This window comes from Acyrthosiphon pisum, chromosome A2 (genome assembly GCF_005508785.2).
Source record: "Acyrthosiphon pisum isolate AL4f chromosome A2, pea_aphid_22Mar2018_4r6ur, whole genome shotgun sequence".
Taxonomy (NCBI): Eukaryota; Metazoa; Arthropoda; class Insecta; order Hemiptera; family Aphididae; genus Acyrthosiphon; species Acyrthosiphon pisum.
Genome location: NC_042495.1, coordinates 73,366,538 through 73,392,390, shown reverse-complemented (window position 1 = coordinate 73,392,390; position 25,853 = coordinate 73,366,538). Strand labels below are relative to the sequence as shown.

General features: G+C 27.5%; 1 protein-coding gene across 5 annotated transcripts in view; it reads left to right on the top strand.

Moving 5' to 3' along the window:
• The window catches only part of LOC100164904, a 224,385-nt gene that overhangs the window by 71,367 nt on the left and 127,165 nt on the right, over positions 1 to 25,853 (top strand). For 2 of the 5 annotated variants that reach the window (XM_029490135.1, XM_029490133.1), the window contains exon 2: positions 3,176 to 3,246. The exons of 1 other annotated variant lie outside the window; for it this stretch is intronic. The gene's annotated coding sequence lies outside the window, so the exon portion shown is untranslated. Of the gene's footprint in view, positions 1 to 3,175; positions 3,287 to 24,833; positions 25,393 to 25,853 lie in introns of those variants that run through there. 2 more of the 5 variants (XM_029490134.1, XM_029490136.1) reach the window with 2 other exon arrangements.

Sequence of the window (25,853 nt, the reverse complement as noted above, 5' to 3'; positions counted from 1 at the left end):
TTATAGTGTCGGCCGGGTCTTACCTGAACCACCGTCAAGTGGTGGGGAAGTGTGTGCACAGGTAGGTAGTTGTTATCGTCGATCAGCGTATAACTGGGCCCGTGGGACGAGAAATGCCATCGCAGTAATGTCGCAAGCAATATAATACAATATGTTTAATATTGATAAAAATTGTTCACTCAATTTCGTTCGTCACAATGGATGAAAATAATTTTCATCGACAAATATAAAACATATAATATTATATTATACACGATGAGCGTAATAAAATGTATAACATTATCATTTATAATGTAGTGTCTCAGTATCTGGATATAGTTACAATAGTCAATAATTTAGAAATTTGTTGCGAAGCAATAATTTTTTTTGTTTTTATAATGCAAAATAAACTTAACAATCGGGGGATATTATTATTCACATGAAAATTTTTAAAGATGGATAATGTCCTACCCTTTGAAAAATTATGATGGTGGATTTTTTCGGAGGGATTTTGTCAGTTTTACCCAGGATTTATAAAAAAGTTTTTAGAACACTCTTTTCGTCAAAACCGTGATCAGAAATAAAAAATACATAATTTTAAAACCGATAACTTTATAACTATAGAAAAAAATGTGTACGTATATATAATATTATCCTCAAAACATTTTATTGTTTGAAAAAGTTTATTTTTGTTGCACTTAGGTAGATACGCCTAACTAATTTGTAATTTTTTTGCATGAAATATTACTTGTTACTTTTTTAGTCTTTTTTTTAAGTTCAACAAATGAAAGTTAGATATTGCATCATTATTTTTTTTTATTTGTTTATCAAAAGTGTAATCATATGTACCTATATTAGAATAAGCAACATTTTAGATACATAATTATCAGTAAATTTGCAATTTTAAATGGTTGCCTATGGAAAACAGTATATATTAAATTGTAATGTTATTCAGCTTGAAATCTTTCACAAGTCATTTGTAAATGAAAAATACTTGGAACTGGGTTTTAGATAACAATATTTAAAAGTGCATTCGTTTGAAGACTATAAATAAATATTATCTACTATTTATTGAGATTATAAAATAGTAAGATATGTTTTTATGAATTCTGTTAAATGTTGACATGAGAATTTCCATTGTTAAATATTTTTTATGTAGTACTACACTGCATATAATAATAAACTATGTTTGTTTAAATTAATTTGTTTTAGATTCTGAGCGAAGTAACAAATATATTTATTTATAATGTTGTGCGCTGTAATCACCTTTTGGGGCAGTAGAAATTTGATTTTGAAAGTGAATCTAGTTAGTACTTTGGATTATTTTTTCGCAATCTAAAAATATTATTCATGGGTATTTGAGACTTTTAAAATATATTATTTTATTTTACCTATACGCACAGTGAAATTTGAGGCAAAAATTAATTCAGTTTTTTTCAATTTTGTTCATTTGACATATAGCTGAGTATTTACAATTAATATACCTGTTAGCGATAGCTCTATAGACTATTTTGTCTTTTTTTCTAACTTATTCGATGACAGATGTGGAATGGTGAACTTTTTACTGGATATATAATATAATAGTATGCAATGAATGACTGATAATGTTTAATTAATTTTAATTTAAAAACACGGAATCGAGCTCAATGACGATTTTATAATTCATCATGATATGATATTATTGAATTTTTAGTATAATACCAATACCAGTTATCAGCATAATTAAATTGAACTGTATTGGTGGTCCTGTCATTAAACTTAACAGAACATATTATGATACGCGGCATTCATCAAAAATCAAATGCATTATTCAAGTCAATATGTTAGTTACTGTCATCACTTGCACAAGTTATCGTTATACCTACATGTTACAGATTATTGGACTATATTGTGAAGTAAGAACAAAAAAGATGGGCAAGTAGATACCGCTCTGCTGTATACAGTAGGGGTCTAGATGGGTTTGGGTTACTGTAATAGATATGTTAAATTTGAACTAATTGAACTCAATGACATGAAATCATTATACATGAAAAACGATTGTGATTGAAGACGGATTGTCGACCTGCGTATTACTAAGTATATTTTATGATATTATTGCTGTTAAAGCTATGTATTTACTATTAAACATTAGTAAAATAAATACTCATCTACCTACGTGTAGAACAACATTGAAAAAAATCAATAATAACTACTAACTAAAACGGTATTCCACGATAATAAAAAAGCCTAAAACAAAACGTCATCAAGCATTCATGCAGTCAATCTAGAAAATGCAAATAGTCGTTCAAAACATTATACATTTATGCGACAGGCGCCAAGCTATTAGTCATTTTTAGTTAACTTTTATTTATGAATTACAAATTAATTCGTTAACACACATCATAAATAATTCTTGAACTACAATCTGTCTACGGCCAACTCTCTACACGATGCATTTTAATATAATATATTATTACTAAATGCCTTTCATAGTTTCATTTCGATGTATAACGCATGTTAAGTTCTAAATACAGATTTAGACCTATTCCCACGGGACGCGAACACTAACACATTAAGTTTTCGTCCCCAACATAATATTATTCAGTTTAAAGTGCACGTACCTACGTAAAAACGTTTGTAAAGATAAAATTATTATTAATTAGTAATAATTTTAGAAGTAAGTTTAATTAATAACGCAATACAATGAAGTAAAAAAATGTATTTTAAATGTTTTAGTTCCAATTTAAACGTGACCGTTAAATTTTAAGTAGAATATAATAATGTATAACAACTAACAAAGTCTAATAAAGATAATAATTAGATTAATCGTTGAATTGTAACATTGATATAATATTTTTGTTTATTTTGACAACAAATGCATTTTTTTCATTTTTGTATTCGACAAGGAATGTATAAATTATTCATAGTTATGTAATTAACGATGACTAATAATAAAATTACATTGCCTGATATATAAAGATTAATAACATATTATTAAATACATTATATTATTTTTCTTTAGATACAAAATATAAAATAATATTATGATGTGTAATATTAACATCAGCCGATGAACAAAGCTGCAAAGGCTGGTTGCCTTAAAAAAAATTTACACAAATTTAAAATAAATAATAATATTTATATTTTTTACTGTACATTTTGACATAGCTAATATTCGTATTGCTACATTAATTTTTTTTGTAATTTTTTGTTTCAGTTACAAAGCAGTTATAATCAGAGATACTAAAACACTAGTGGCGTATATTCTGATATTCTTATTCGTATTCGGTTCGTAAGACTATTACTATCTACCGATAAAAAATGAGAGGTGTGTGTGTATGTCAAGGATAATTATTTACATTTACAAATTGCATTACCCACAACACTATTATTACTTTACTCCCTTTAGCTTCAGCTATCGTAACTAGATAAAAAGTGACATATGTTGCCACGTGTCCCTTGTTTACTGGTAAATTTTATTATTATTTAACGTTATTTTGGTAAAAAAAATATTGTAAAAAAAAAAAACGAGAGGTGCGAAAAAAAAAGTAGCTAACGATCATGTCACATTGCCTGTACAAACCGTAGACCGTGAACACAAAAAATATTATTACTACGTCATTTTTGTCAACAACAACGTATTTATCATGCCACGACCTTTTTCTGTTCAACATAATACCTTTACCACATTTATTTATACGGCTTATACCTACGTGTACTTGTGTACACGTATTATATATTAATATATTATAAATAGGAATACCTACTTAAATGCATGTGCATGTGAGTGTGTCTGCACTGTATGCAGTATCATTTTCATAATGAAGACAGCATCAGTCTTATAGAAGGAAGTGTTAACGCAAACATTACACTATTACCTCGGATGCTTTGATGGTTCTACGATAAAATATTCCACTTTTAATTGATGTTTGGATTGGCTCTGAGGTTGAAAAATAAAAGTAAAACTTATTGACTTTTAGTGAGAAAAAAAACCAAAAAAACGGATATACATTTTAAACCTGGGATAACTCACTTTCAGACTGACTGCCGTTAGATCGGTATCGTTGCTTATTATTGTGGGTCGCGGTAACTAGATTTTGGTAATATTTACAGCCGAAAGATAAGTGCACTCTGCATCGTAAATGAGTGTGTGTGGCACAATATTAAAACCTACATTTTTAACTGAAATAAATTACACACTTCATGTTGTGCCTACATTAAGTATGCTTGTACGAACGGGTTAGGAACCTAACCTATACAAATTTGTTACAAACATATATTTTTTTGTTGTGCATTAAGCGACAATATTATTATTTAACTCCATGTAATAGTTATAACTTATAAATCAACTTTAATTTTTAATTAACGCTAATAACATTATGACTGAGTATTTCATTGAAGTTTATTGTTTAATTTAATATCTCAGTTTGAGGACATTAAATCTATAGGTATAAATATTTTTCTTTCAAACCCCAACTGCATGTCTTAAAAAACGATGTTTCTTCTACCTAATAGATCTCTAGACGTCCGTGTTTTAAGTTGATCGCACATGCTCGTTTTTCGTTTTTATTGATAGCACTTTCTATGTAACCTTTATATATATATATTAACTGTTGTATTGCAGCTGGCTACAGCATACAACGGTTCTACGGTATTCTCCAGCCAATCGGATGCAATGACCCATATTTTTATCGTGTAAAAGCTATAATATATATACGTTCATATAATAATGAATTCCGTAAAAACGTATATTTACCAGTCACCATAACGTAGGTAATAAAATTGTTCCATGGTCCAAATATTCCAAGAAACATTATAATCATTGAGCGTTCTTAGTTTACTCATTGAACATTATATATATATTTAGGTATTTGCATTTTTCAAATGTTTATTTAAACATAAACATAATATAATATGAAATTCATAAAATATATCGGGCCAATATGACACTGTTGTATGACGAATTTTCTCAGTAAACCAGACTTTATGGAATAATATTTTATACATGTGGAGGCCGTCTATAGTCTTCAATTTATAAACTGAGACTGTAAACTGGCATAACATGAAAATCTGGGTAAAAAGGTATCATACCTTCCACAAACATATTATTATCATGAAATTTTCAAAAAATGTTTTAATAGTAGTTACCTAGGTATATAATCTGAACATATTTATTCGTAAATCAGGTATCAGAGCACCTAATAGATTTAAAAAATTGTATTTGAAATTACGTATGTGCTTAAATATCATAGAAACTTGAAATATAGGTACTACATCGATCTAACTATAATGAATGTTAAGTATTAATTTAACTTAGTGGTTGTCCTATTCTGTGTTAGGTAAGGTAAGGTAATATATTATAATTATTTTATTTTATTATCATAATTTATTATGAACAAAATATGTACCTATTAGGTTTGTTAATTTCGTGGTAGGTAATTCTGATGTAGTTGCAATGTTGTATAATGAATAATTATATAATGATAATACGATCCAGTAAGATAAGAAGAAGACTAAATAGGTACTTGAAACTTAAATTGTGTGTGGTGTTTCAATCTCAATATATGCAACGATTTTTCTTTCAAACATGTGGGCTTTGACTTAATTTACGCGGATTTAATGTTCCACATCAAACAAAGGAAGTTGTCAATTTCTAGAACCCAAACTAGTGTTTGAGATGTTTGTGGTATTTAGTATAGGTACCTACTTGTAATTTGTAAGCACTAACTTATGAAACAGTAAGCAATTACTTTTTCACTTTGCTTTGCAATGCACAGCGTTATCCTGAAACACTTTACAATGTACCTATATGATATGACTAAATTAAATAATTTTCAGAATATTTTCCAAAATTCTAAACATATAGAATATGAAAAATGTATTAGAATATAGTCATGCAAATGTACACAGTCAATTTGTCTTGGAATGTTTTGCTTTTACCATTTTTATTTTTAAATTATACATTCTAAATCGGAGTTTCTGTGTGTATTTTTTCATTGGTCTGTAATCACAATAATATATTATATACTAGAAAAAATGATTATATTTTTAACGCTAGTGTTTTCTGATCGAAAATTGGATTTAGTTATTACTTTCAATAAGTCAAAATTCTATATTCTAAGTTTATTTTTGAATAAAAAAAAAAAATAATAAACGAAATATAAATTAATGAAAAATGGTAATTTTTACAAGCATCCAGTATGCTTTATAAAATTGATTTTTATTTTTTTGAACACGAAATAACCGTCGATACTTTAAATTATCAAAACATTTTATATTACCGTTTTGAACCTTTTAGGACTATTTACAGACATATTTCACATTTTTTTTTACTACAAATTTCGATGGAAAAATGTTCAAACAATTTTTAACACACCCATTACAGTGACATTACATACCCAATGATCAGGTTATCTACTTCCCCTTTTTAGTAATTTTAACACAACAGAGAAGTGAAAAGAAAACTTCATAATATGCAATAACTTACTGTCCTATTCCTAATTTTTAGTTTATGTAATTTATGAACCGATTTTCTCCATAAAAATGTTTATCGACAAAATAATATAAACATTTATAATATTGAAAAATCAATGAAATGAAAATGTTCCGTTATGCGAAAAATTACACGTTTTACAACTTCTTATTATTGTTATTTACATTGCACAGTGTGTTTGTTATTATTTTTATAGTACTATAATGTATTTAAAAATTCAATTTTTGTTATTAAAGATATTTTAATATTTTATTTGTTGTATTTGTACACAGATGTTCGATAACATTTTCAATAAGAATATTGGGGTAATTATTTCATAATAATAATAATAATAATAATAATATAATATTATATTTCAACTCTTTTTATGATATTCTTCTTGTTTAGTATAAGTTAGTTCTTAGTTAGTTTTCCAATTTTGGGATCGTAATATGGGTATAATTCTATAATATTATATATTTAACATGAATTATTTCAATGTGTACAATTAAATAATTAAATATTATACATATTATTTTTGTAATTATCATATCGCAAATTGTTTTGTTATTAATCGGTTTTCCTTTTTTAACCAATAGTCTTTTGTATTCTAAGAAAAAATTTTAATTTGTACAATAAATTATATATATACCTACACCAATTTATCAAATTATTTAAGAAAATGAAGACAGTCTTATCCCTTAAATTAATAATCTTTCCATTTTTAGATTGAAAGTATAAATGAAAAATATATTATACACTTTTATTTTTTAGAAAAGTAATGCATTTTATTACAAACAATGAATTGTTGACAAATTCAATCATTATTCAATTGTATTGGGTTTCTTGCATATCCACCCGAACTGCTGCTACATACGCAGAATAAATGGAAATTGTTTCTATAGTTATTGGATTGAAATTAAATAAAACAACTATTCATTATTAACGCAGGATTTAAAAAGTTATTATGACAGCCATTAACAATAATTATTATTTTTCTATTGTTTTTCATCGTTTAAATTTAAAATAATTCAAAGAGAATGTAAACGATTTACTGTTATTGGAAAGTTAATGCCACAATATGGTAAAGTTTTACTAAAGTTTTTATATTTTTTGATTAGTTATAGCTTATTAATGATAGTAAATATAATTATCATAGTGGTTTGATAAGGGTGACCTCTACTATTTCGCCAAGTATTTTACATTTGTATGAAGATTCATCAAATAATATTATAGTTTATCTTCTGAAAATTTACTAGTGACATATAAATGTTGTTTTTATTAATCAATATTTCGAAAGAAACATTTATTATAATATTAAAGCCTCTTCAATTTTTTTAAAGGAAATGTTCGAATTAAATGTCTTTAATAATATTACTAAATCTAAATTTAAATGTTTTATTTAAACAATTATATGTTCATAGATAAATCTCTGTTTGATCAACAATAAAAAAACTTTTTGACATATTTTCATCACGGTACTTTCATTAAAACCTGTTAGCTCATCAATAGATATTAATGAAGTCTAGGTAAACTCACAGTTTGTCATTAATTACTTGTATCTTAACAAATTAATAAAATGTTCAATCATTATTTATAAGAAATTGATTTAATTAATGGAATGCGGGTTTTTTGTAGTACTCTTCTAAAAATATATTGGAAATACTTTTTAAATGTCCAGATTAATTTACAGCCCATAAAATATTCATAATCTATAAACTCAAGTGATAGTTAAAAATTATTATTATTTTAATGTTCCCAGTAGTTTTACAAGTAATGATCCTTATGTTTCGTTGAGAAATAATATATATATACACATTTATTTCAATTAAATATTTCAATATTTCAATGTTAATTGTGTATTATAAATTGTAACTTTGTAGTAAAATGTTTGTTTGTAAGTATAACGCGCTTAAAAATATAATGCAAGGTACCTTATATGTTGTCATTATTGAAATAAAAACGATCAAAATTACTATCAGTCATAATTTTTAAGAAATTCGAAGATACCACGAAAATATTTAAATTATATAGAGATAATATTATTTAGATTATATTTTCTATTTAAAATTCTGAAAAAATTAACCTAATATTTGAAAATATAATTTAAGGTTCTTCATAATATGTTTTTTAATCGACCTAAATGTTTGATACATGACATAAATTTTTGATTTTTCACACGTAAAATAAATATCTATCATAAAACTATGTTTAATATTTTGTTGTACATAATTCAAAAATATAAATTGTAGAAAATGGCGGGTAAGTGGATGTCGCTCTGCTGTAAAGTAGATTGCAAGTGGGTCACTGTATAATGGATGGTATTAAATTTGAATTCAATGATATAATATCATTGTATAAGAAAAACGATTCTGAGCGGAGACGGTATGTCAGTCTAGGTATAAAACATAATATTATATATTTATATATGGTATTAAAAAAAAATTGACCTATAGTAGGTACCTATAATAAATTCCAAATTAATCATATCACAATATCCATTAGGTAGGTATTTATATCGCATTATACAATATGTAATTTCGTCTAAATTTGAACTTAAAATGACTATAAAAGTAAACTGTGTAAATGTATTTTTTAGATTTTTTTGTAACAGAATTAATTACTTACGTGGAATCTTCTTCTAAATTTTCAATTATTAGGTACAAAAGTTGAACATTTTATAAATTTTTAGCTACAAAATAATTATTCAAATTAAAATTTTAAAAATTTTGTCAAAATTTCAACTTCAAATGCTTATAAAAAATAATTGTGCCTATGTATTTTTAATATTTTTCAACTGATATTGTAACAATGTATCAGGAGCCTTGTATACATTTTTTACACTTTTTGGCCCAATAGATAAAACTTTATTGATATTAATAGAAAAAAAACTAAAAAAATTGAAAACTTACAAGGTCCGTAAACAGCTCAAAAAGAGACAAATTATATTCAAAATTTTATCGTATATAGAAAATGCTAATATAAACATTCAGTGAAATTTTAAAGTTTCTACAGTCACTCGTTTTTTAATTACAACAAAATAAGAAAATCGTTACGTAAGAAATCGAGTGAATATCAAATGTTGTAAAAATATGAATTTCAAACGCTCATAAAAATTTAATTTGAGTTTCTTATAGACATTTTTCTTTTTGATAAAGGTAGGTTATCCTATAAGGAATCTTGTATTACATTTTCAAATCTTAGATTTAAAAACAAAAATTTTTACGAATTCTTAACTCAAAATAATTGCTAATTTTCATGATTTTTACAAATTTTGTCAATTTTTGAACTTTAAATGCTAATAAAAAAAAACTGTGACTAAGAATTTTTAATATTTTTCATCTGCTTTTGAAACAATATACTACGAGCCTTTTATTAAATTTTCAAGCTTTATTAATCAACAAATAAAATTTTATTGATATTTTTAGAAAAAAAACTAAAAAAAAATGAAAACTGACAATGTCCGTAAAGAGCTCAAAATAAGTCAAAATATTTTGAAAATGTTATGGTGTATAGAAAATGCTAATATAAACATTCAGTCAAAATTGCATGTATCTACGGTCATTTTTTTTAAAGTTACACCAAAAACCAAATTCAATTTTGTCAAAAATTGATTTTGCGTAAAAATTCCCGTTTTTCCTTAATTTTTCTTTGGTTTTTCTTGGCGCTTTTGAAAATTACTAGAAATTTTAAATTTTGACCTCCCCAATGCACCAACGATATTCACTTTCCTATCAAACAAGATACTGAAATTGAAAATAGAAGGATTATTTCGACTACTTATCGTGTACACAGACACAAAAAAATAAAAAAAAAACACACATCATTGTAAAATCAATAAATTCATCGTTCCACTCAGAATCTAAAACTTAAGACATTCCAATATTAATTAGTTCATCATTTTCTATATACAGTCCAAAATATTTATAGGAATTTAATGTTTGAATTATTGTTTTTTGATAAAAATGTGTAAGATCGACTAATAAGCTTGACCATTATATACAAATCTCCACATAATATGTTGGAAAATGTAGAAAATACATAGCAATATTTTATTTTTAATAGCGTTTAAAGTAAACATTTTGACAAAATTGGTTCAAAAAATCAAAACAAGAATGTCTAATTTGCAACACTCAACACCTACTAAACAGAGCAACTTCCAGAGTTTTCGGAAAAAACAAAAAAAATCTAATAAAAACATGAAATAATTATTTTATTTTAAAAAATTTACCATAAAGATTTTTAAATTTAAAATCTAATATCGTCCATTGTAAAAATATAAATATATGTAATATAAGCTTAGGTCAAAACATTAGTAGTAGATGAATATATTTCCGTTTATTTAACATTATAAATAATTAATTAAAACAGAGAAATTAAATAACAAAACAAAGTTACTCCCTAAAGTAATATCTAAAAAAAGGGATTATAAAGAAAATGCTTTTTTAATTTAAGTATTTAAGGATGTAGAGATTAACTGGTTATAAAAGGGAGAAGAGGAAAAAAAAATAAGTTTCCTTAATATTGTGTGAGTATATGACATACCTACCACATATCAAAAAAATAAAAAAATAATAATTTAAATATCTATGCTATAAGAAAGTAATTAAACTACCTATGAATGAAAAAAATGTTCTTGAGCGCTGGATTAAGCTCTATGATAATCACAGTAGGTAAAAAGTACCTATTTTAATAATAATGTTTAACGAGAACTCAATCAGACATTATGATGAACATACGTCTTAGAATAATATTTTCTTAATAGATATTTTATTTATATTAATTGTATAATTTAAAAATTTTTTTGCAACTTTTACAATACAAAAATAATGCTAGAAATCATTGAGAAATTTGCTGTTCACAATTTTGAACTTCGATTACAAATGATATGGCTTATAGCTCTTATGCAATTTATCACATAAATCTACCTATCTCAATATTGAAAAACTGATGATTTGAATTGATGTTTCTAAATTAAAGTTAAATTAGCATTTTATTTAAAACGCCTTAAATCAGTTATTTAAATACATAATAATATCCAATTTATTGAAAAGTACAAGTTTTGTTTAAAATACATATTAAATAATAATACTACAGTTCTAACTTAAAGAAATGTTTTTTATATAATATATAAAGATAGTTCAAAAAAATGTTAGACCATTTATAACTCAAGAACGGCTGGACCAATTTCAAAAATTCTTTCATCGTTGGAATGCTATATTTTTGAGATTTACGATGGGAATTTTTGTTTATAAATGTTTGTTATGGTTGATTATTATAATAATAAATATTAGTCGCCATTGGTTAATAATAATAATAATTGGTTAATCGTTAGTTAAATTAATATTATTATATATATAATATATATTGTTAATATACTATATTCAAGATGATCGATGGAAATGTTTAATTATTCTTTTTTTTTTTGAAAATGGAAGCACCTTTTGTATTTAGTATTTACGCGTATATCTCAAAAATAGGTACTCAAGGGATTTTCATACGGTTTTCACTAATAGATCGGTCGAGTCATGGGAAATAATTTAATAGTACAAGCTTGTATCAAATCTAATTTTCGCGCATTGCCTACCAAGGTGGCTGAGTTGCACTTACCTACTGCAGAGAGTTACACCCAAAAGGAGTTGAACAATTACAATTTTTTTAATAGTTGTCATTTTGTACGGGCAACAAAGTGCGCGGGATCAGTTAGTAGGTAATAAAATCAAATTCTTTTGAAATTGTCATCAAAATAATGTAATAATATACTTATAAGTTATAACCACTAACCTGTAACAATTTTAAACAATGTTATAATAACTCTGTACAATAGGTACCAATGAGTTAATTCCGATTTCAGAAATTCGAAAACTTAATTACCTACTTAGTGAGGTGGAATAAATTTTATTGTTATGTTTTCCTTTTAATTGGATTAATCAAACCTTTAATAATTGTATTAAGTATACCCAATAAATGTTTCAAAATTTACATTGTAAATTATTATTGAATTATCTACCGATTAATATTTTCAACTGCTCTTTTATTCAAGCATACATTTGTATACCATATTTAAATATTAAATTTAAATACATCACGAATGGATAATTATTAACAAATAACTTTTTATTTATTATACTGCACAAAACCTACGTTAGTGCGTTTAAAAATTTAAAATACTGATGTCTGATAACTATGACGGAAACGATAAATTTTCTCGATTATTGTGTCTGTTAACATATTTTATGTTTATATATGTATATATTTTTTTTTTGTTTGCTGTCTGCTATAAGTAAAACGTTATTAAACAGCTGAATGGTGTTGGTTGCTTTCGTGGTACTTTTAACAATAGGATACTCAATATGTCTGCTCTATAGCCAACAATAATAATATTTACATTTCAGTAATAATAATTTGCATAATAAATATTATTATTATTATTGTATGTTTTCAATGTCTAACTATCAATAGCTTTATTTAGGATTTCAGTATAATTTATTATTATTTATTTAGACCCAGCAATACTCTGTTATAAGATGTTATTTTTAGTTTTATTATCTGAGTCTTTGTTAGTTTCGATGAAAATGATAAAATATGTAAAATGTATACTTAAATAATTAATGAATATTAGAGAATTTTTGGCTTGGTCATTTAAAAGTAAATATTTTAGTTTCCATATATCATTTTTTTATTTTTAGGTAAACATAAAAAAATCAACAATAAATACATAACTAGTAGAAGGTACCTACATTATTCCCATAAACTACGATGGTGCATATTATGTAAATACATATTTTATAGAATTTACATATCCAGTGACCAGTATTGAATTTATAACTTTACCCAACCGTTGAAAAAATTTTACAAAAACAAAAAACAAATAAAAAATATAGATCATTCATATTTATAATAGTATAGTAACAATAAAATAGTAACAGTAGTATATCGTGTATGTAGATTATTATAACTAAATAACAAATTTTTTTACAATTATGTGTCTACTTTTATTGAATTAATTTAATGTGCATTTAGTTAAATACCTTTTATTGTAGCATTTAAACTGTAAAGTATATTACGTATGTCGTATAATACAGAGTATAATACATACTTTAAAGCATTTTACAAAAACCATTAAGAATTAAAAATTAGTAATATGACATCTTTTGAAGTAATAATTAAAGCTTGTATATTTTAATTTTAATGTTCTTATTCGGCTTTATTTATCTATGGAATATGGAATTTATTATGAGTAACAAATAAGGTTAATTTCAAAGTTAAATATGATAATAATTGTTAACAACAACAATAATAGTTCATTTAAAAACTTTTCAAACATTATAAGACATATACCTAACCCAAAAACACGTTCAGTATTCGTACATTTTAAAATTTGCATCAAACTTGCTGTAAATGGTGTACTTCAACTATGAAAATGTATACAAATTCGTAAAATTATTTTTTCCCAATATATTTGCCTATAGGTATATTTTCGGTTTTACTCGGAGTTATTATTTGAATATTATTGTCAAATTATTTTATTTATATTGCATACTAATTGCCCTTAAGGGCGTTATTTGTTTTATATAATAATAAATTAAAAACAATTACTATTATCATGACCCGTTTATGAATATTAATGTCACGTTTACTTTATAACCAATTAAAAATTTTAATAAAAACCTATTCTATGTATATTAGCATCATTTAACTGCTTAAGTAATATAAATTATAATAAATCTATTAATTAAATCACTGTGTCAATAACATGGACCCGAACGATGGGAATATAATTTAAATTCATTTTTTTAAAATATTGTTTGTTGTTAAAAACATTGAATTCTATGGAGTCTATCAACCGTTATATGGTACACAGAAAATCCAACAGTGGATAGTAATCAGTTTTTCCATCAATAAAAGTTTTCTGAATAAAATAAAATTTTTTTACTCGTTAATCAACAACCAATTACAAAATTACGCGATATGTGCAAACAACAAATATCGAGAAAAGTTTCAATTTTCTGAAAATCGTCCATGAAAATAGTTCCACAGTTTTCCTCGTAATTGTTTCCGTATCCAATTAAAACTGTGACTTTTTATTTCCCAGCAACGTTCATAAAAACACCGGACTAGTTCCACCGACTAGGAACGTACAAAATATTTGAAATATAATATGTTGTTTAATATGTTTTTCCTCCAACGTGTACCTATTATTTAGTCTTGTTAGAAGAATATATGTCGGATCATAGTTGCCGATTGACCGAGGACTCGCGTGAACCGATAGTCTGCAGTAGGGGTGGGTCGACGTGACATGTCACGCCAAGTGTAAAGGGCGATAAAACGTTTAGTGCGTGAACGACACCTACCTACAACGTTTAGGGTGGGTGTGTGTTTGTGCACGTGATAGGTGGCCCGAAATTAATGCATCACTACAACAGTATAATAGCCAAGAAAACGGCGTATATAGTAGACGACACGTTTACACCCACACCACCCGTCCGGAGACGCACTTGGCGACTAATTGACTCCGTGAAAGCTTATAGCGACAACCTCTCCCACCCACACCCTCCGAGGGTAGATAGGAGAGCGATAAAACGTTTGTCATTGTTGGCTGGTCCACAAGCTGTTGGATGCGACGATATCTCCTGCAACCTATACATGTACACCAAACAGCGGCGTCATCTTATTAGATTAATGAACGAATCGTAAATTACTCAGATACAGCTACAGCAGCAGCAGTGTATATATTTTATACGATTTGGTATACCTACAGTTTATAAGATATATTTTTTAATAGCAAGGACTGATATGGTTTTGAAAATAAAATTTTTTTTCTTTTTGTTAAATTTGTAAGATATTATAATCTATAATTCAATTCTAACATTTCATGTCATCTTTATTTGTATAATTGATATTATTTACGGTGAGCCCGAGCCCAGATTAAGGAGCCCCCCCTGCTCATGGCCCACAGCGGATATTGAACAATATGATCATTAAAAAAAAAAAAAATGATATACCTTGACCTGTGATGTATTTAGGGGGAATTGGGGCGAATGACCCCCCATGACTTGAAGAACAATTGGGTTTTATATAGGTGCAATAGGTAGATACTATGATGTTAGGTCAAAACGAATTTTTTTTTTTATTTTGTACATGTTTCCATTTTAGTGGAGATGGTCATTTACTTTGGAGCAGTCAAAGCAGTTGCTATGTCGTCCATGTGCAAAACGGATAGGTACAACACATGCGGGTGCAAAAATTTACCGTCTCCGTATTTAAAATGACTTTGTGTACAAGCATCTAACCAAAATCAAGTCAAGTCAAATGTTGTAAAAACTAACCACATGATAAATACAAAATAAATGATCCTATGCCAATTTTGTTTTCAGTATTTTAATTTTAAGATTGAGATCTTAATTGTGATATAAATCTTTTAAATAAGTACCTACTACCCATTATAGCTAATATACTTATTACTTACATTGTTGGGATATCATTTTATGACATAATTAAAATAGCGGAAATAGATACACATAATCTGGTGGACAACCGTTTCGTATTTTGTTTGTAAATTAATGGGTTTTTTTTGGATTTTATTCTGAAATTTAATGGGATGGAAAAATAGTCTATTACTTAGAAGTAGTTGGTAATACATGTCGGAAAAATAATATAATGAGTTAATTTCGTTAGAGCGCAGTAGTGTCCTCGAAAATTCACTTTAAATTGCGAATTCTCAATTCAAGTATATGAATTAGTAATAATTTTTTAGTCAAGTGAAAGAAGTTTAATACGTTAGTTGTACGTCAAATTCTGTACAGCTAATAGAATTTAACAATCGATAGTGTACAATTTATATTCTTAGTTGCTTCCATTAAAGTATATTATTATTTATTAGTTTTACCTATAACACTGTCATATTTAGTTTCATTTTATCATTTTTTTTTTCCAAAGAATATATTATACTTATATTGTAATAAACGATAATTAGTAATTACATCCTATATAATGAAATACTTAATCAATTTTATCATTAATATATCAATTATCATCCAATGGGTACGGATCACATCTAATTTTAAGTTAAGTTTTAACATAAATATTAAATATATGAGGCTTTTTAAGTTTTTTTAAAATCTAATTTGAATTTTATAGTGTCAAAATACAGTTAAGTATTTAGGGGGCTGGGAGTGGCAGATCACTGTGTGTGGCACTTTTTACTTTATTGATTTTTAATCAAGTATGGTAATTGAAATGAAAAAAATCTGAATTTTGAAAACTTCAAGACTATGTCGTAAATAATAAAATAATAAAAATGTAATTAAGTAATAATAATTAGGTAGGTACCTAATCAAGTTAGTTTTAATAATTAGATAGATCCGATATCATGACCAAGTGGTGTAATGATGTGAATTCAGAAAAACGCCAGCGTTCAGCTCTGAAAACTCAATTTTTTTGTTTTGTATCTTAAACTATAGGAGCTAAAAATTTGGTTGATAACTCATTAAAAAGAGCTTTCCAAGAAGACGCGAAATGTGAAATTCAAAAACAAATTAACTTTTTGACTGTTAAAAATAGTAAATTTTAGCTAGATTTTTTTTCAACAACACAGATCTCCGAAACTAGAGAACGGATTTTGTTGTTTAGGGTCTTGTTAGAATCACATTAGCTAGGAACGCATTGAAGAGTTTCAAACCTTTATCTTTAATAGTTCATTCACTACAACAGACTTACAGACCTTTAATGTTGTACATTATGGACACACACACATATGTGTAGATAAGAACTAAGTACCAAAGTTAAAAATTCGTTTAAAATTTTAAGATGGCTAAGAAGTAATCAAGTACAAGTACGAGGTAAGTTCCATAAGAATAGTAGAAAAGTACTAAAGTATTAAGAAGGGTTAATATTTTGGAGACGGACCATTAACATTTTGTATACTTGAAGAAAAAAAATTCATTCTGATTCTGATTCAGATAATTTTTTATTTTGAGCATTATGTTATTTACAATTTGTTTTAATCATATTGTAATAAAATATGTATAGTATACATGTATAGTTAATAATTCTCAAAAAATTAAAAACCAAGAAAGTGTACATGCCGACCATAACTTGGCAATTATTTGTATACCTACAGAAAAATGAAATGAATACGTTTATCCAGTTTGATCACCTATTATTTGTTCCAAGTAATCCTATGACTAATGAAGTAAATTTTTTCTTGTTGTATTACATTATAAAAATCAAATTTCTCATATTAAAATATTCAACCCTAGGTGAAAATAGTAATCCTTAATTTTATCATCCAAATTAACTCGTACGCATAGGCACAATTAGTGGGGGGGGGGGTTGAGGGGGGAGGGTTTAGCTCCCCAGTTTTTAATCATATTTTAGTTTAAAACAATGAACTAATACAATTCTAGCACCCCCTCCCCCAAAAAAATTGACGCCTAGTTCCGCATAGTTCCGCCTATATGTGCGTACCTACCATACATACATTAATATTGTTTCTACTTAAATTGAGATAAATGTTTCAACAGTTATCAATTTTGTGTTTTTTTTCCATTAAAAAATACAGATTTTATGTAAGTTACTTCAAGGAACACCTTTACCTCTGTATTGTTTAATATGGCTAAATTGGTTTCCGTGTTAACATTGCAATAGTGTGCCATATATAGTTAACATTTAACTACCTATATACATCATACCTATTATAAAACAGATTATACTATTACTTCCTCTTTAACAAAATGTTAATTTATAGTAAATTCTAAATATTAATCATAATTAAAAGCTTTTATATATTTAAACCTCAAGTATATATCTAAATTTATAATAATAATCCAGTGTCATCATTTTAGTTTTCAATAGAGGTGGGCAAACGTTTTGACCACCAGACCACCCCAAACGGCTAAATGGGTAACTTGAAAAAAACCTCTCGCGAGCACATATATAGGTACTTACATTTTTATGAAATTACTATTACCCGTCTCACATATTTTATAATTTAAATATTTTTTACTCTAATCGTTGCATCCATTTTTATTAAGCAGATAACAACATCATTATTTTGCAAACATAAGGGTAGGTAGCAGATATTTTATAAAAATAATTGTAACCACATACAAATTAAAACTCTGTAAACTATTTTTATTTTAAGTTATAATATAATGTTATTTTATAATTACTTGCTCAACCATGGTTCAAGTTTATCTGATGTTTTCATTTTCAAACATATTAGAAGTTGTTTGCTATTTTTGAGTGATTTGCACTAACTTATTTTGGGCACACCACCAAATTGTTTTTTTAAAAAAACATTTATCCATATTAAAAAATTAATAGAAGTACGCTGAAAAAAAAATAATTTTAATATACTGAACTAAATTCAACACAATAGAGAATAGTACACCATACTATCACAAAATTAACTGAAATCTGAAATTAGTGATGAATAAGAGTGCTCGTCGGTTGTTGTTTATAGATTTTGTATTAATTTTAGATTTTTTAAATAAAACTATATGGAATTATGATATTAATTATGTTTATTGTTGTACATACTAATAATGTTATGTTCCCTTTTCTTCACAAAAAAAACACACACACACACAAACGCATACCAACGTTCATGTACATCCAGCATGCGTCTAAATAAAAATATATTTCAACTATTATTAATTAAGCACAAGTAGTATAGTAACAGTAACAGCGACAATAATTTATTCTTGTACACAATATAATATTTTCTCAATATATAATAAAACTAGCTGGTATGCTATTGTGCTAATAAAATATAATTATGTTTAAACGGAAACAACCAGGCACCGGCCAATCTGGCCGTTATATAATCAAACAGAGGCAACACACCCCCCACCCCCCTCAAATGGCATCAATGCAATAATCATAAAATATAAGTGTATGTGGATGCCAATTGGATGACGACTATTATAGGACGTTAACCCATAACACCTTCCACGCAATGTAGCGGTGGCGCGAGGAATAATATTATAGTATTATACATTTCACGATGAAGATAGTAACAATAATAATATATTATTATATTAATACACAATTCCAGTGCAAACATTTTGGGCTGACTGCGTTGCGTGGGGATACAACGCATGTAAACATTTGTACAAAATTGATACTATAATAATACGTGTTACAATATATTTATATATCCATGGGCGCAAATAGCGTTTGAGATTTGGGGGGGCTAATAGGGCTAATAGGGCCTTACTTTGATAATATTGAATAAGCTTAAAATAAAATGAAGGAAATGTTTTGGGGGGCTTAGCCCCTTAAGCCTATGTATATGCCTTGGATGTCATATTATTAACATCTCAACTTAGTAAAGGACACGATTTAAGATAATATCTTAAATCATAGTAAAGAATTAACAATAATTATCGTGATAGTGGTATCCATTGATCACCAATAGGTACTGTGTGGGGCATCTTGATTTGAGGAGCCGAAGAGTTTGACGGCGTAATTTGTCGTCAGGTGTACGGTTACTGCCCTGGCGATGTATGGGCACTAGCCGTGCGATGATATTAAACTCTGTTCAGGATAAGAATGCCCAGATTCACGCATGAATACAGATTACTGGGCTGCCGGTAGTTATCTCTATTCTTTGGTGATAGTATGAACGAAAAGAAACTAGTATATATTATATTCTTGTATTTACTAACCTTACCTAAGAATTAAGATAACCACCTGCGGCTCAGTTTTCATCCGCGAATTTGGGCACTCTTATCCTGAACAGAATATAGTGGACTGTATAAATGGTGGAAACGGAAAAATACAGGAATGTGCGGGAACCTTACAATCAAGAACAATTCAATGTGAAATAATTGTATCACCAAGTCGATGGTAAAAAATACGTTAATATGCTAATTATTCAAATAGTATGTAAATAATAATAATAATGACAACAAACGGTACTTATCATGTAGTGTTGGTCGTAGTGATAATAAATAATAAACATAATAATATGTAACATAATATTATTATATCGCTAATCAGACGAACAAAAACTATTGACAATACAAATTATAAAATACGGCGGCGATGACGATATTATTACATAATCGTTTGAACATATTTGTTCGACAATGGACGTCGAACATAAATATTAAAATATTATTATGACCTGACCTTTATGCTGTGACTCGGGCTGGTATGATGGCAGTTGACTGGAACTTTGGCTGGTAAAATGGTCACTGGACCACAGATGAGGAATGGCACATGAACGCGGTATCCGACGATAGGTAACGCACTATATTTGACGGATTTGGTGCACGCGAGTTTCGGCGGCGGAGCGCGTTCGACCGGATTGTATTAATAATATTACCGTCGTCACGAGCATACATTTAATACGATGGTACGAACGGCTTGCAAAACCGGACCAGACTCGGCCGTATGATACCCGGTGAGCGGTAGGATAGGCAGGCTCGCGGGACACCGATAGTCGTGGAACGAGACATTGACCCTTGCTCGGGAAAAATAATTTATTCCAGCCACGACGGCTTTTCAGGCACCAACAGGTATCTACATATACTTCAATATTACAGGAATATAAACATATAAGTGGGGGATGGAGTGGCCGAACGGACTAAGGCGCCGGTTGCGACGCGCACCGACGTCGGTTCAAAACCTCGGCCGCGGGTGGCATTTTACTTCGGGCAAGTCACGGTGTTCACAGAGAAGTGCTGCCATCCCCCACCCGTGAATGGCATAATACCTAAGGGTGCCCACTAAAAAATTTGCCAAACCAAAAACATACGTGTTTACTGTTTACTAACCTACTGCAATATTCCTCCCCTAAACAAAAACAATACAGCTAATGGCCATAGTTGCCGGGCTTCACGATCAATTAAAAAAAAAAAAAAAACATAAATGTACTATATTATAGGAATTATACTATATTACTACAGTTAATTCAAACGATAAAATATGTAATATAAATATTATAAGTTGATTTTAAATGCATTTGAATTTTGATAGTACAGGTATACTACAGACTAATTAAATTGCAAATATATCATAATATATAAAAACAACTTAATTTTAAAATAATACTACAATTAATACCTATCTATATTAGTCCCTTTAAGTACGGCTTTCGGGGGTAACTACAACGTACCGGTGAATATTTAACTACTCCTGTTTTTTTAAGGGAAATTATTCTGTATTTTCTGTATATTCTTATTTCTGTATTTAATACATTTTACCACAGGGATACTTTTTTCGTTGCATGCAAGTAAATCTGTATGTGTGAGTGTTTTTAATTTTTTTTTTCCATTTTACTCGCACGTCGCCATAAAAGTTATATACATTCCTATACAGTCCTATACATTTTAGTAATCCAATGTTCATTATACTTTCATATCCTTCAACTAAATATTTATGGTTTGTTTCAAATTGTTGATTAAACTCAATCTTTCTTATTATTCTGAAATCGAAATTAAAAACTTGACAAAACCGTATTATGTTCAGACAAATGTGTTTAAATTAGTTTGATAATATAAATTATAATCTATAAATACCAAATAGGACAAAACTGAAATTAAACACTGAAATTTGTCAAAAGTGAATATATTTGAATGTCACATCATTGAACTTGCCAACAAAATATCATTAAAAAAATAAGTAGGTACTTGAAATCTGTTTCACTATTACTTTGTATTCTTATTCCAATTAATTAAATTTTTATTGTAACAAAAATGATTGCTTTTTATACAAATATTTCTGTTGCAAGAGCCATAGCAGATAACAAATCAAAATTGTCTTATTATAATAAACGGCTAAATTGGATAATTATATCTGAAATCTTAGCTTTAGTAGTAAGTGAAATCTGGATGTTGACGTTATAAATTCTAGATAATAATTTTACTGACGTGGAAGATATAGTCTTATAATTCAACAAAGATATGATACAAAGTTCAATTACAATAAAATTTTAAAGTTCTGAGAAAATGCGAAATAAGAAGGTAAAACAACATTACTACCTATCTTATTGGTCTTTGGTACGCCACACATTGCGAGAAAGCGTGTACAACACGTGTGATAATATTAGATACCTACTCAATAAAATAAAACAATTTAAAATAACGACGATACAATGTCATTTTCCAACTTATTAAAAATATAATATTATCATCAAAAACCATAAAATGCTTATGTAGGCTCTTTCTTAAAAACTAAATAATTTCATAAATTTTTGTTAAGTGGTCGTCTGGGCAGACCGTCGATTATTTTGCTAAGTGTTTATTATTATTATGACTTATGAGACTTATCGTTATGAATAATACTTCGTCGAGTATATTTCGTTTTGCCACGGTTCAATTAAAAAAGCACTAAAGTCCACGTCAGCTAATACAATGCGTTCTTTAAAACATAGAAAGTATAAATTTATAGCCTCTCCATTAGTTGGTGAAAGTTATTCAAAACCCTTTAAAGAATCACAATGAACATTTTTACTCTAATAAACCCTTTTGTATATATACTTAATATATACAGATATATACTTAATATATATAGATTACTCAATGTGTAGTACAACACGCCAAACTAATGGTTTCATACCAGGCAAGTCGATTTAAATACTTAAAAGTAGTAGCTTCACACTTGGTGATTAAATGCTTAAAGTGAGGAACTTTGCAGCCAGTACACTCAAATGTATAACCCTACTTAGCACCTTCCAACGGACATAAGTTGTATACTCGTATTAATAAATTCGTATGTATATTGCGCGATATAATAATATTTTTATCGATGAAAAATGAAATTCTTACTGCGCAATAATGGACATATTATAATTAATACTGATGTACATAAAATATATAGAGAATAATATTTAATTTCATTATTAAGTAAAAATGAAGATTGAAAAAATAAAAACAATAATAGGTAAGTACTTTACTCTATTTTAATTAATAATTTGTTTCAAATATCTAGAGATGTACCTAATATATGTGAAATCGTGGTAGGCTATTCTTATACATTTTCAGAAAAGTTAAAGAGTAATATGAGCTAATAAAATACATCTACTTTCTGGTTGTTTCCGTGCCTCCACGACATATATTATACAGGGTGATTCATCAAACATGCTCGCCCAGTGTCATAAATAGTATTTTTGGGCCATAAGGGGACACACTTTGCTGCTCCTCATTTTTTTTTGACTACCTATTCAAATTTATGGACACGCAGATTGGATTTTTGGCATAGTATATATTATTAGATTAAGGCTTAGGAAATGTATGTGATCATAGGTCATCCCCATTTTTGATTCAGAGCTGAGCGTTGGTGCCATTAAATGTATTGATTTTACAATGATGTGAGGTTTTTTTGTGTCCATCTCTACCTTTTGTAGCAGTTAAAGTGCTTCAACTTCAAGATCTTTTCTGTTAGGAAAGTGAACATAATTTATACTATCCATGGGTTTATTTCTACCAAATTTTTAATGAAAATCGGGTTTGTTCTTTGGTTTTAAAAAACGAATAACCACAAGTACTTAATATTGTATACAATTTAATATATGAGTATATTTTTTAAATACTTAGACATTTTTTGAGCTTTTTATAGTCATTTAAAATGTTTGATTTATTTTTTTTTTCTATCAAAAAATGTACGCTTAGTCAAAAACCACGACAATAATTATACAAGGTTCTTCATATAATGTAAGTTGGTTGACATTATTATTAAAATTAAAGAATTGTGCATAAATCTATAATAATTGTGAATGGGTGTTTGAAGTTTTAATTTTGAAAAAAATCGTTGAAACTGCAAAAATTTGAAAAATTATTTTGTAGTTAAAAATATATAACATTGTCAATTTAAATGATTAAGAATTAGTTTTTTATACTGTACCTATGTAATGTACAATTATTTTGGATGGAAATGAAACCGGCAACTCTAAAATGTAAAATGTATCATTTTTGATGAAGCAAAAATTGTATTGCTTAGTTCCTACAATTAAAAACGAAAAACGTAATAACAGCTGTCGAGCTAACTTGTCTAAAAAAAAAAATAAGTGCTAATATTAGTTTCAAAAAAACTAAAAAAAGGTTTTTTAACTTAAATAGATTTATAAATTTTATTTTGATTCATTTAATATACACTAATAATAATATTGACTATTACTACGGTCTACGGGTGCACGTTATATAAAATGATATAATAATATAATATATGGTTAACGCAGTTGTCTTTTGAAAGTCAACCAAATCAAATGCCATGCAAAACTAGAGAGCAACTTCGGTCAAAATATACAAAGTTTATTCCTGTACGTTTGGCCATTGTCTAGAAATCGCGTGGACAAACAAACAAGATTCGAAGTTAAATTAAAACCTTTAAAAACAATATTAATGATTTAAAATATTTCCACATCCCGTATTTTATATTTTAATGGGATTCAAAACACCAACAATTAAACATTGTTGTTTACCAAATGTTTCGTATTAAATTCATAGGTTAAAACTATAACGATTGATAAACGTTTTCAGTATTACCATTGCACATCAATTTCTTAGAGTGCCTGGTACTCGTGGAGATAAACAACAATAATATAGTTGGTTTGTATCTATCATCTAGACCCGTCAGTTGGATCCAAAAGGTGACTGATTAATAATCTTAATGTATGCCAAGTTTTGAGTGAAACAAAGACGTCCTTTTGTTCGAGTATGTGAGGTGCCCAATCACGAACGTCCGTCTACAAAACCCATTCGTTATAATAAACACTTAGTCAGTTGTCGAATGACCCTCGTGACCGAATATGCGTACCTTATTTCTTGTACCTACTCAAACCGACCGAGCCTCAAGTTTTTCATTTATGGATTTTTTTCTATGTATTTTTTTTCATTATTACCTATTTTATAATATTAATCATTTACAATGACCCGTGTTGAAATACAATTCCGGTTGCTTCAGTGGATTAAATTTCAATGGATGAAACACGTACTATACTATATAGATTATAGGTAATGCGATTGATATAATAATTATTATCTCGAGAAGTCAATTATTATAACTTAGGTACATAATATGGTAGGATGTAATTGGTTCACTATGAGCTATATTTGTATTTGTTTTATGCATAGGTAATAAGGTACCTTGTAAATCAAATATTGCCATATTTTTTTTTTTTTAATAAAGCACACAAAATATGTCAAATACCTACTCATTATTTTAGAATGATTTTCAATTAAAATAAAACAACGGGAGTATATAATATTTAATAAAATATATATAACACCATATTTATATTATTTTTTGAACTTTACTTATTTGTTTATCTTTAAGAACTGTTTATAATTTGTTATTACATTTTTAATAGACTCTTTTGACAACTGTAACGTATTAACTTCTCGTAATATTTTCTATAATACATAGTAATGTAGAAAAAAAAGATAAGAATTTAAATTATAGATTTATTTTGAAT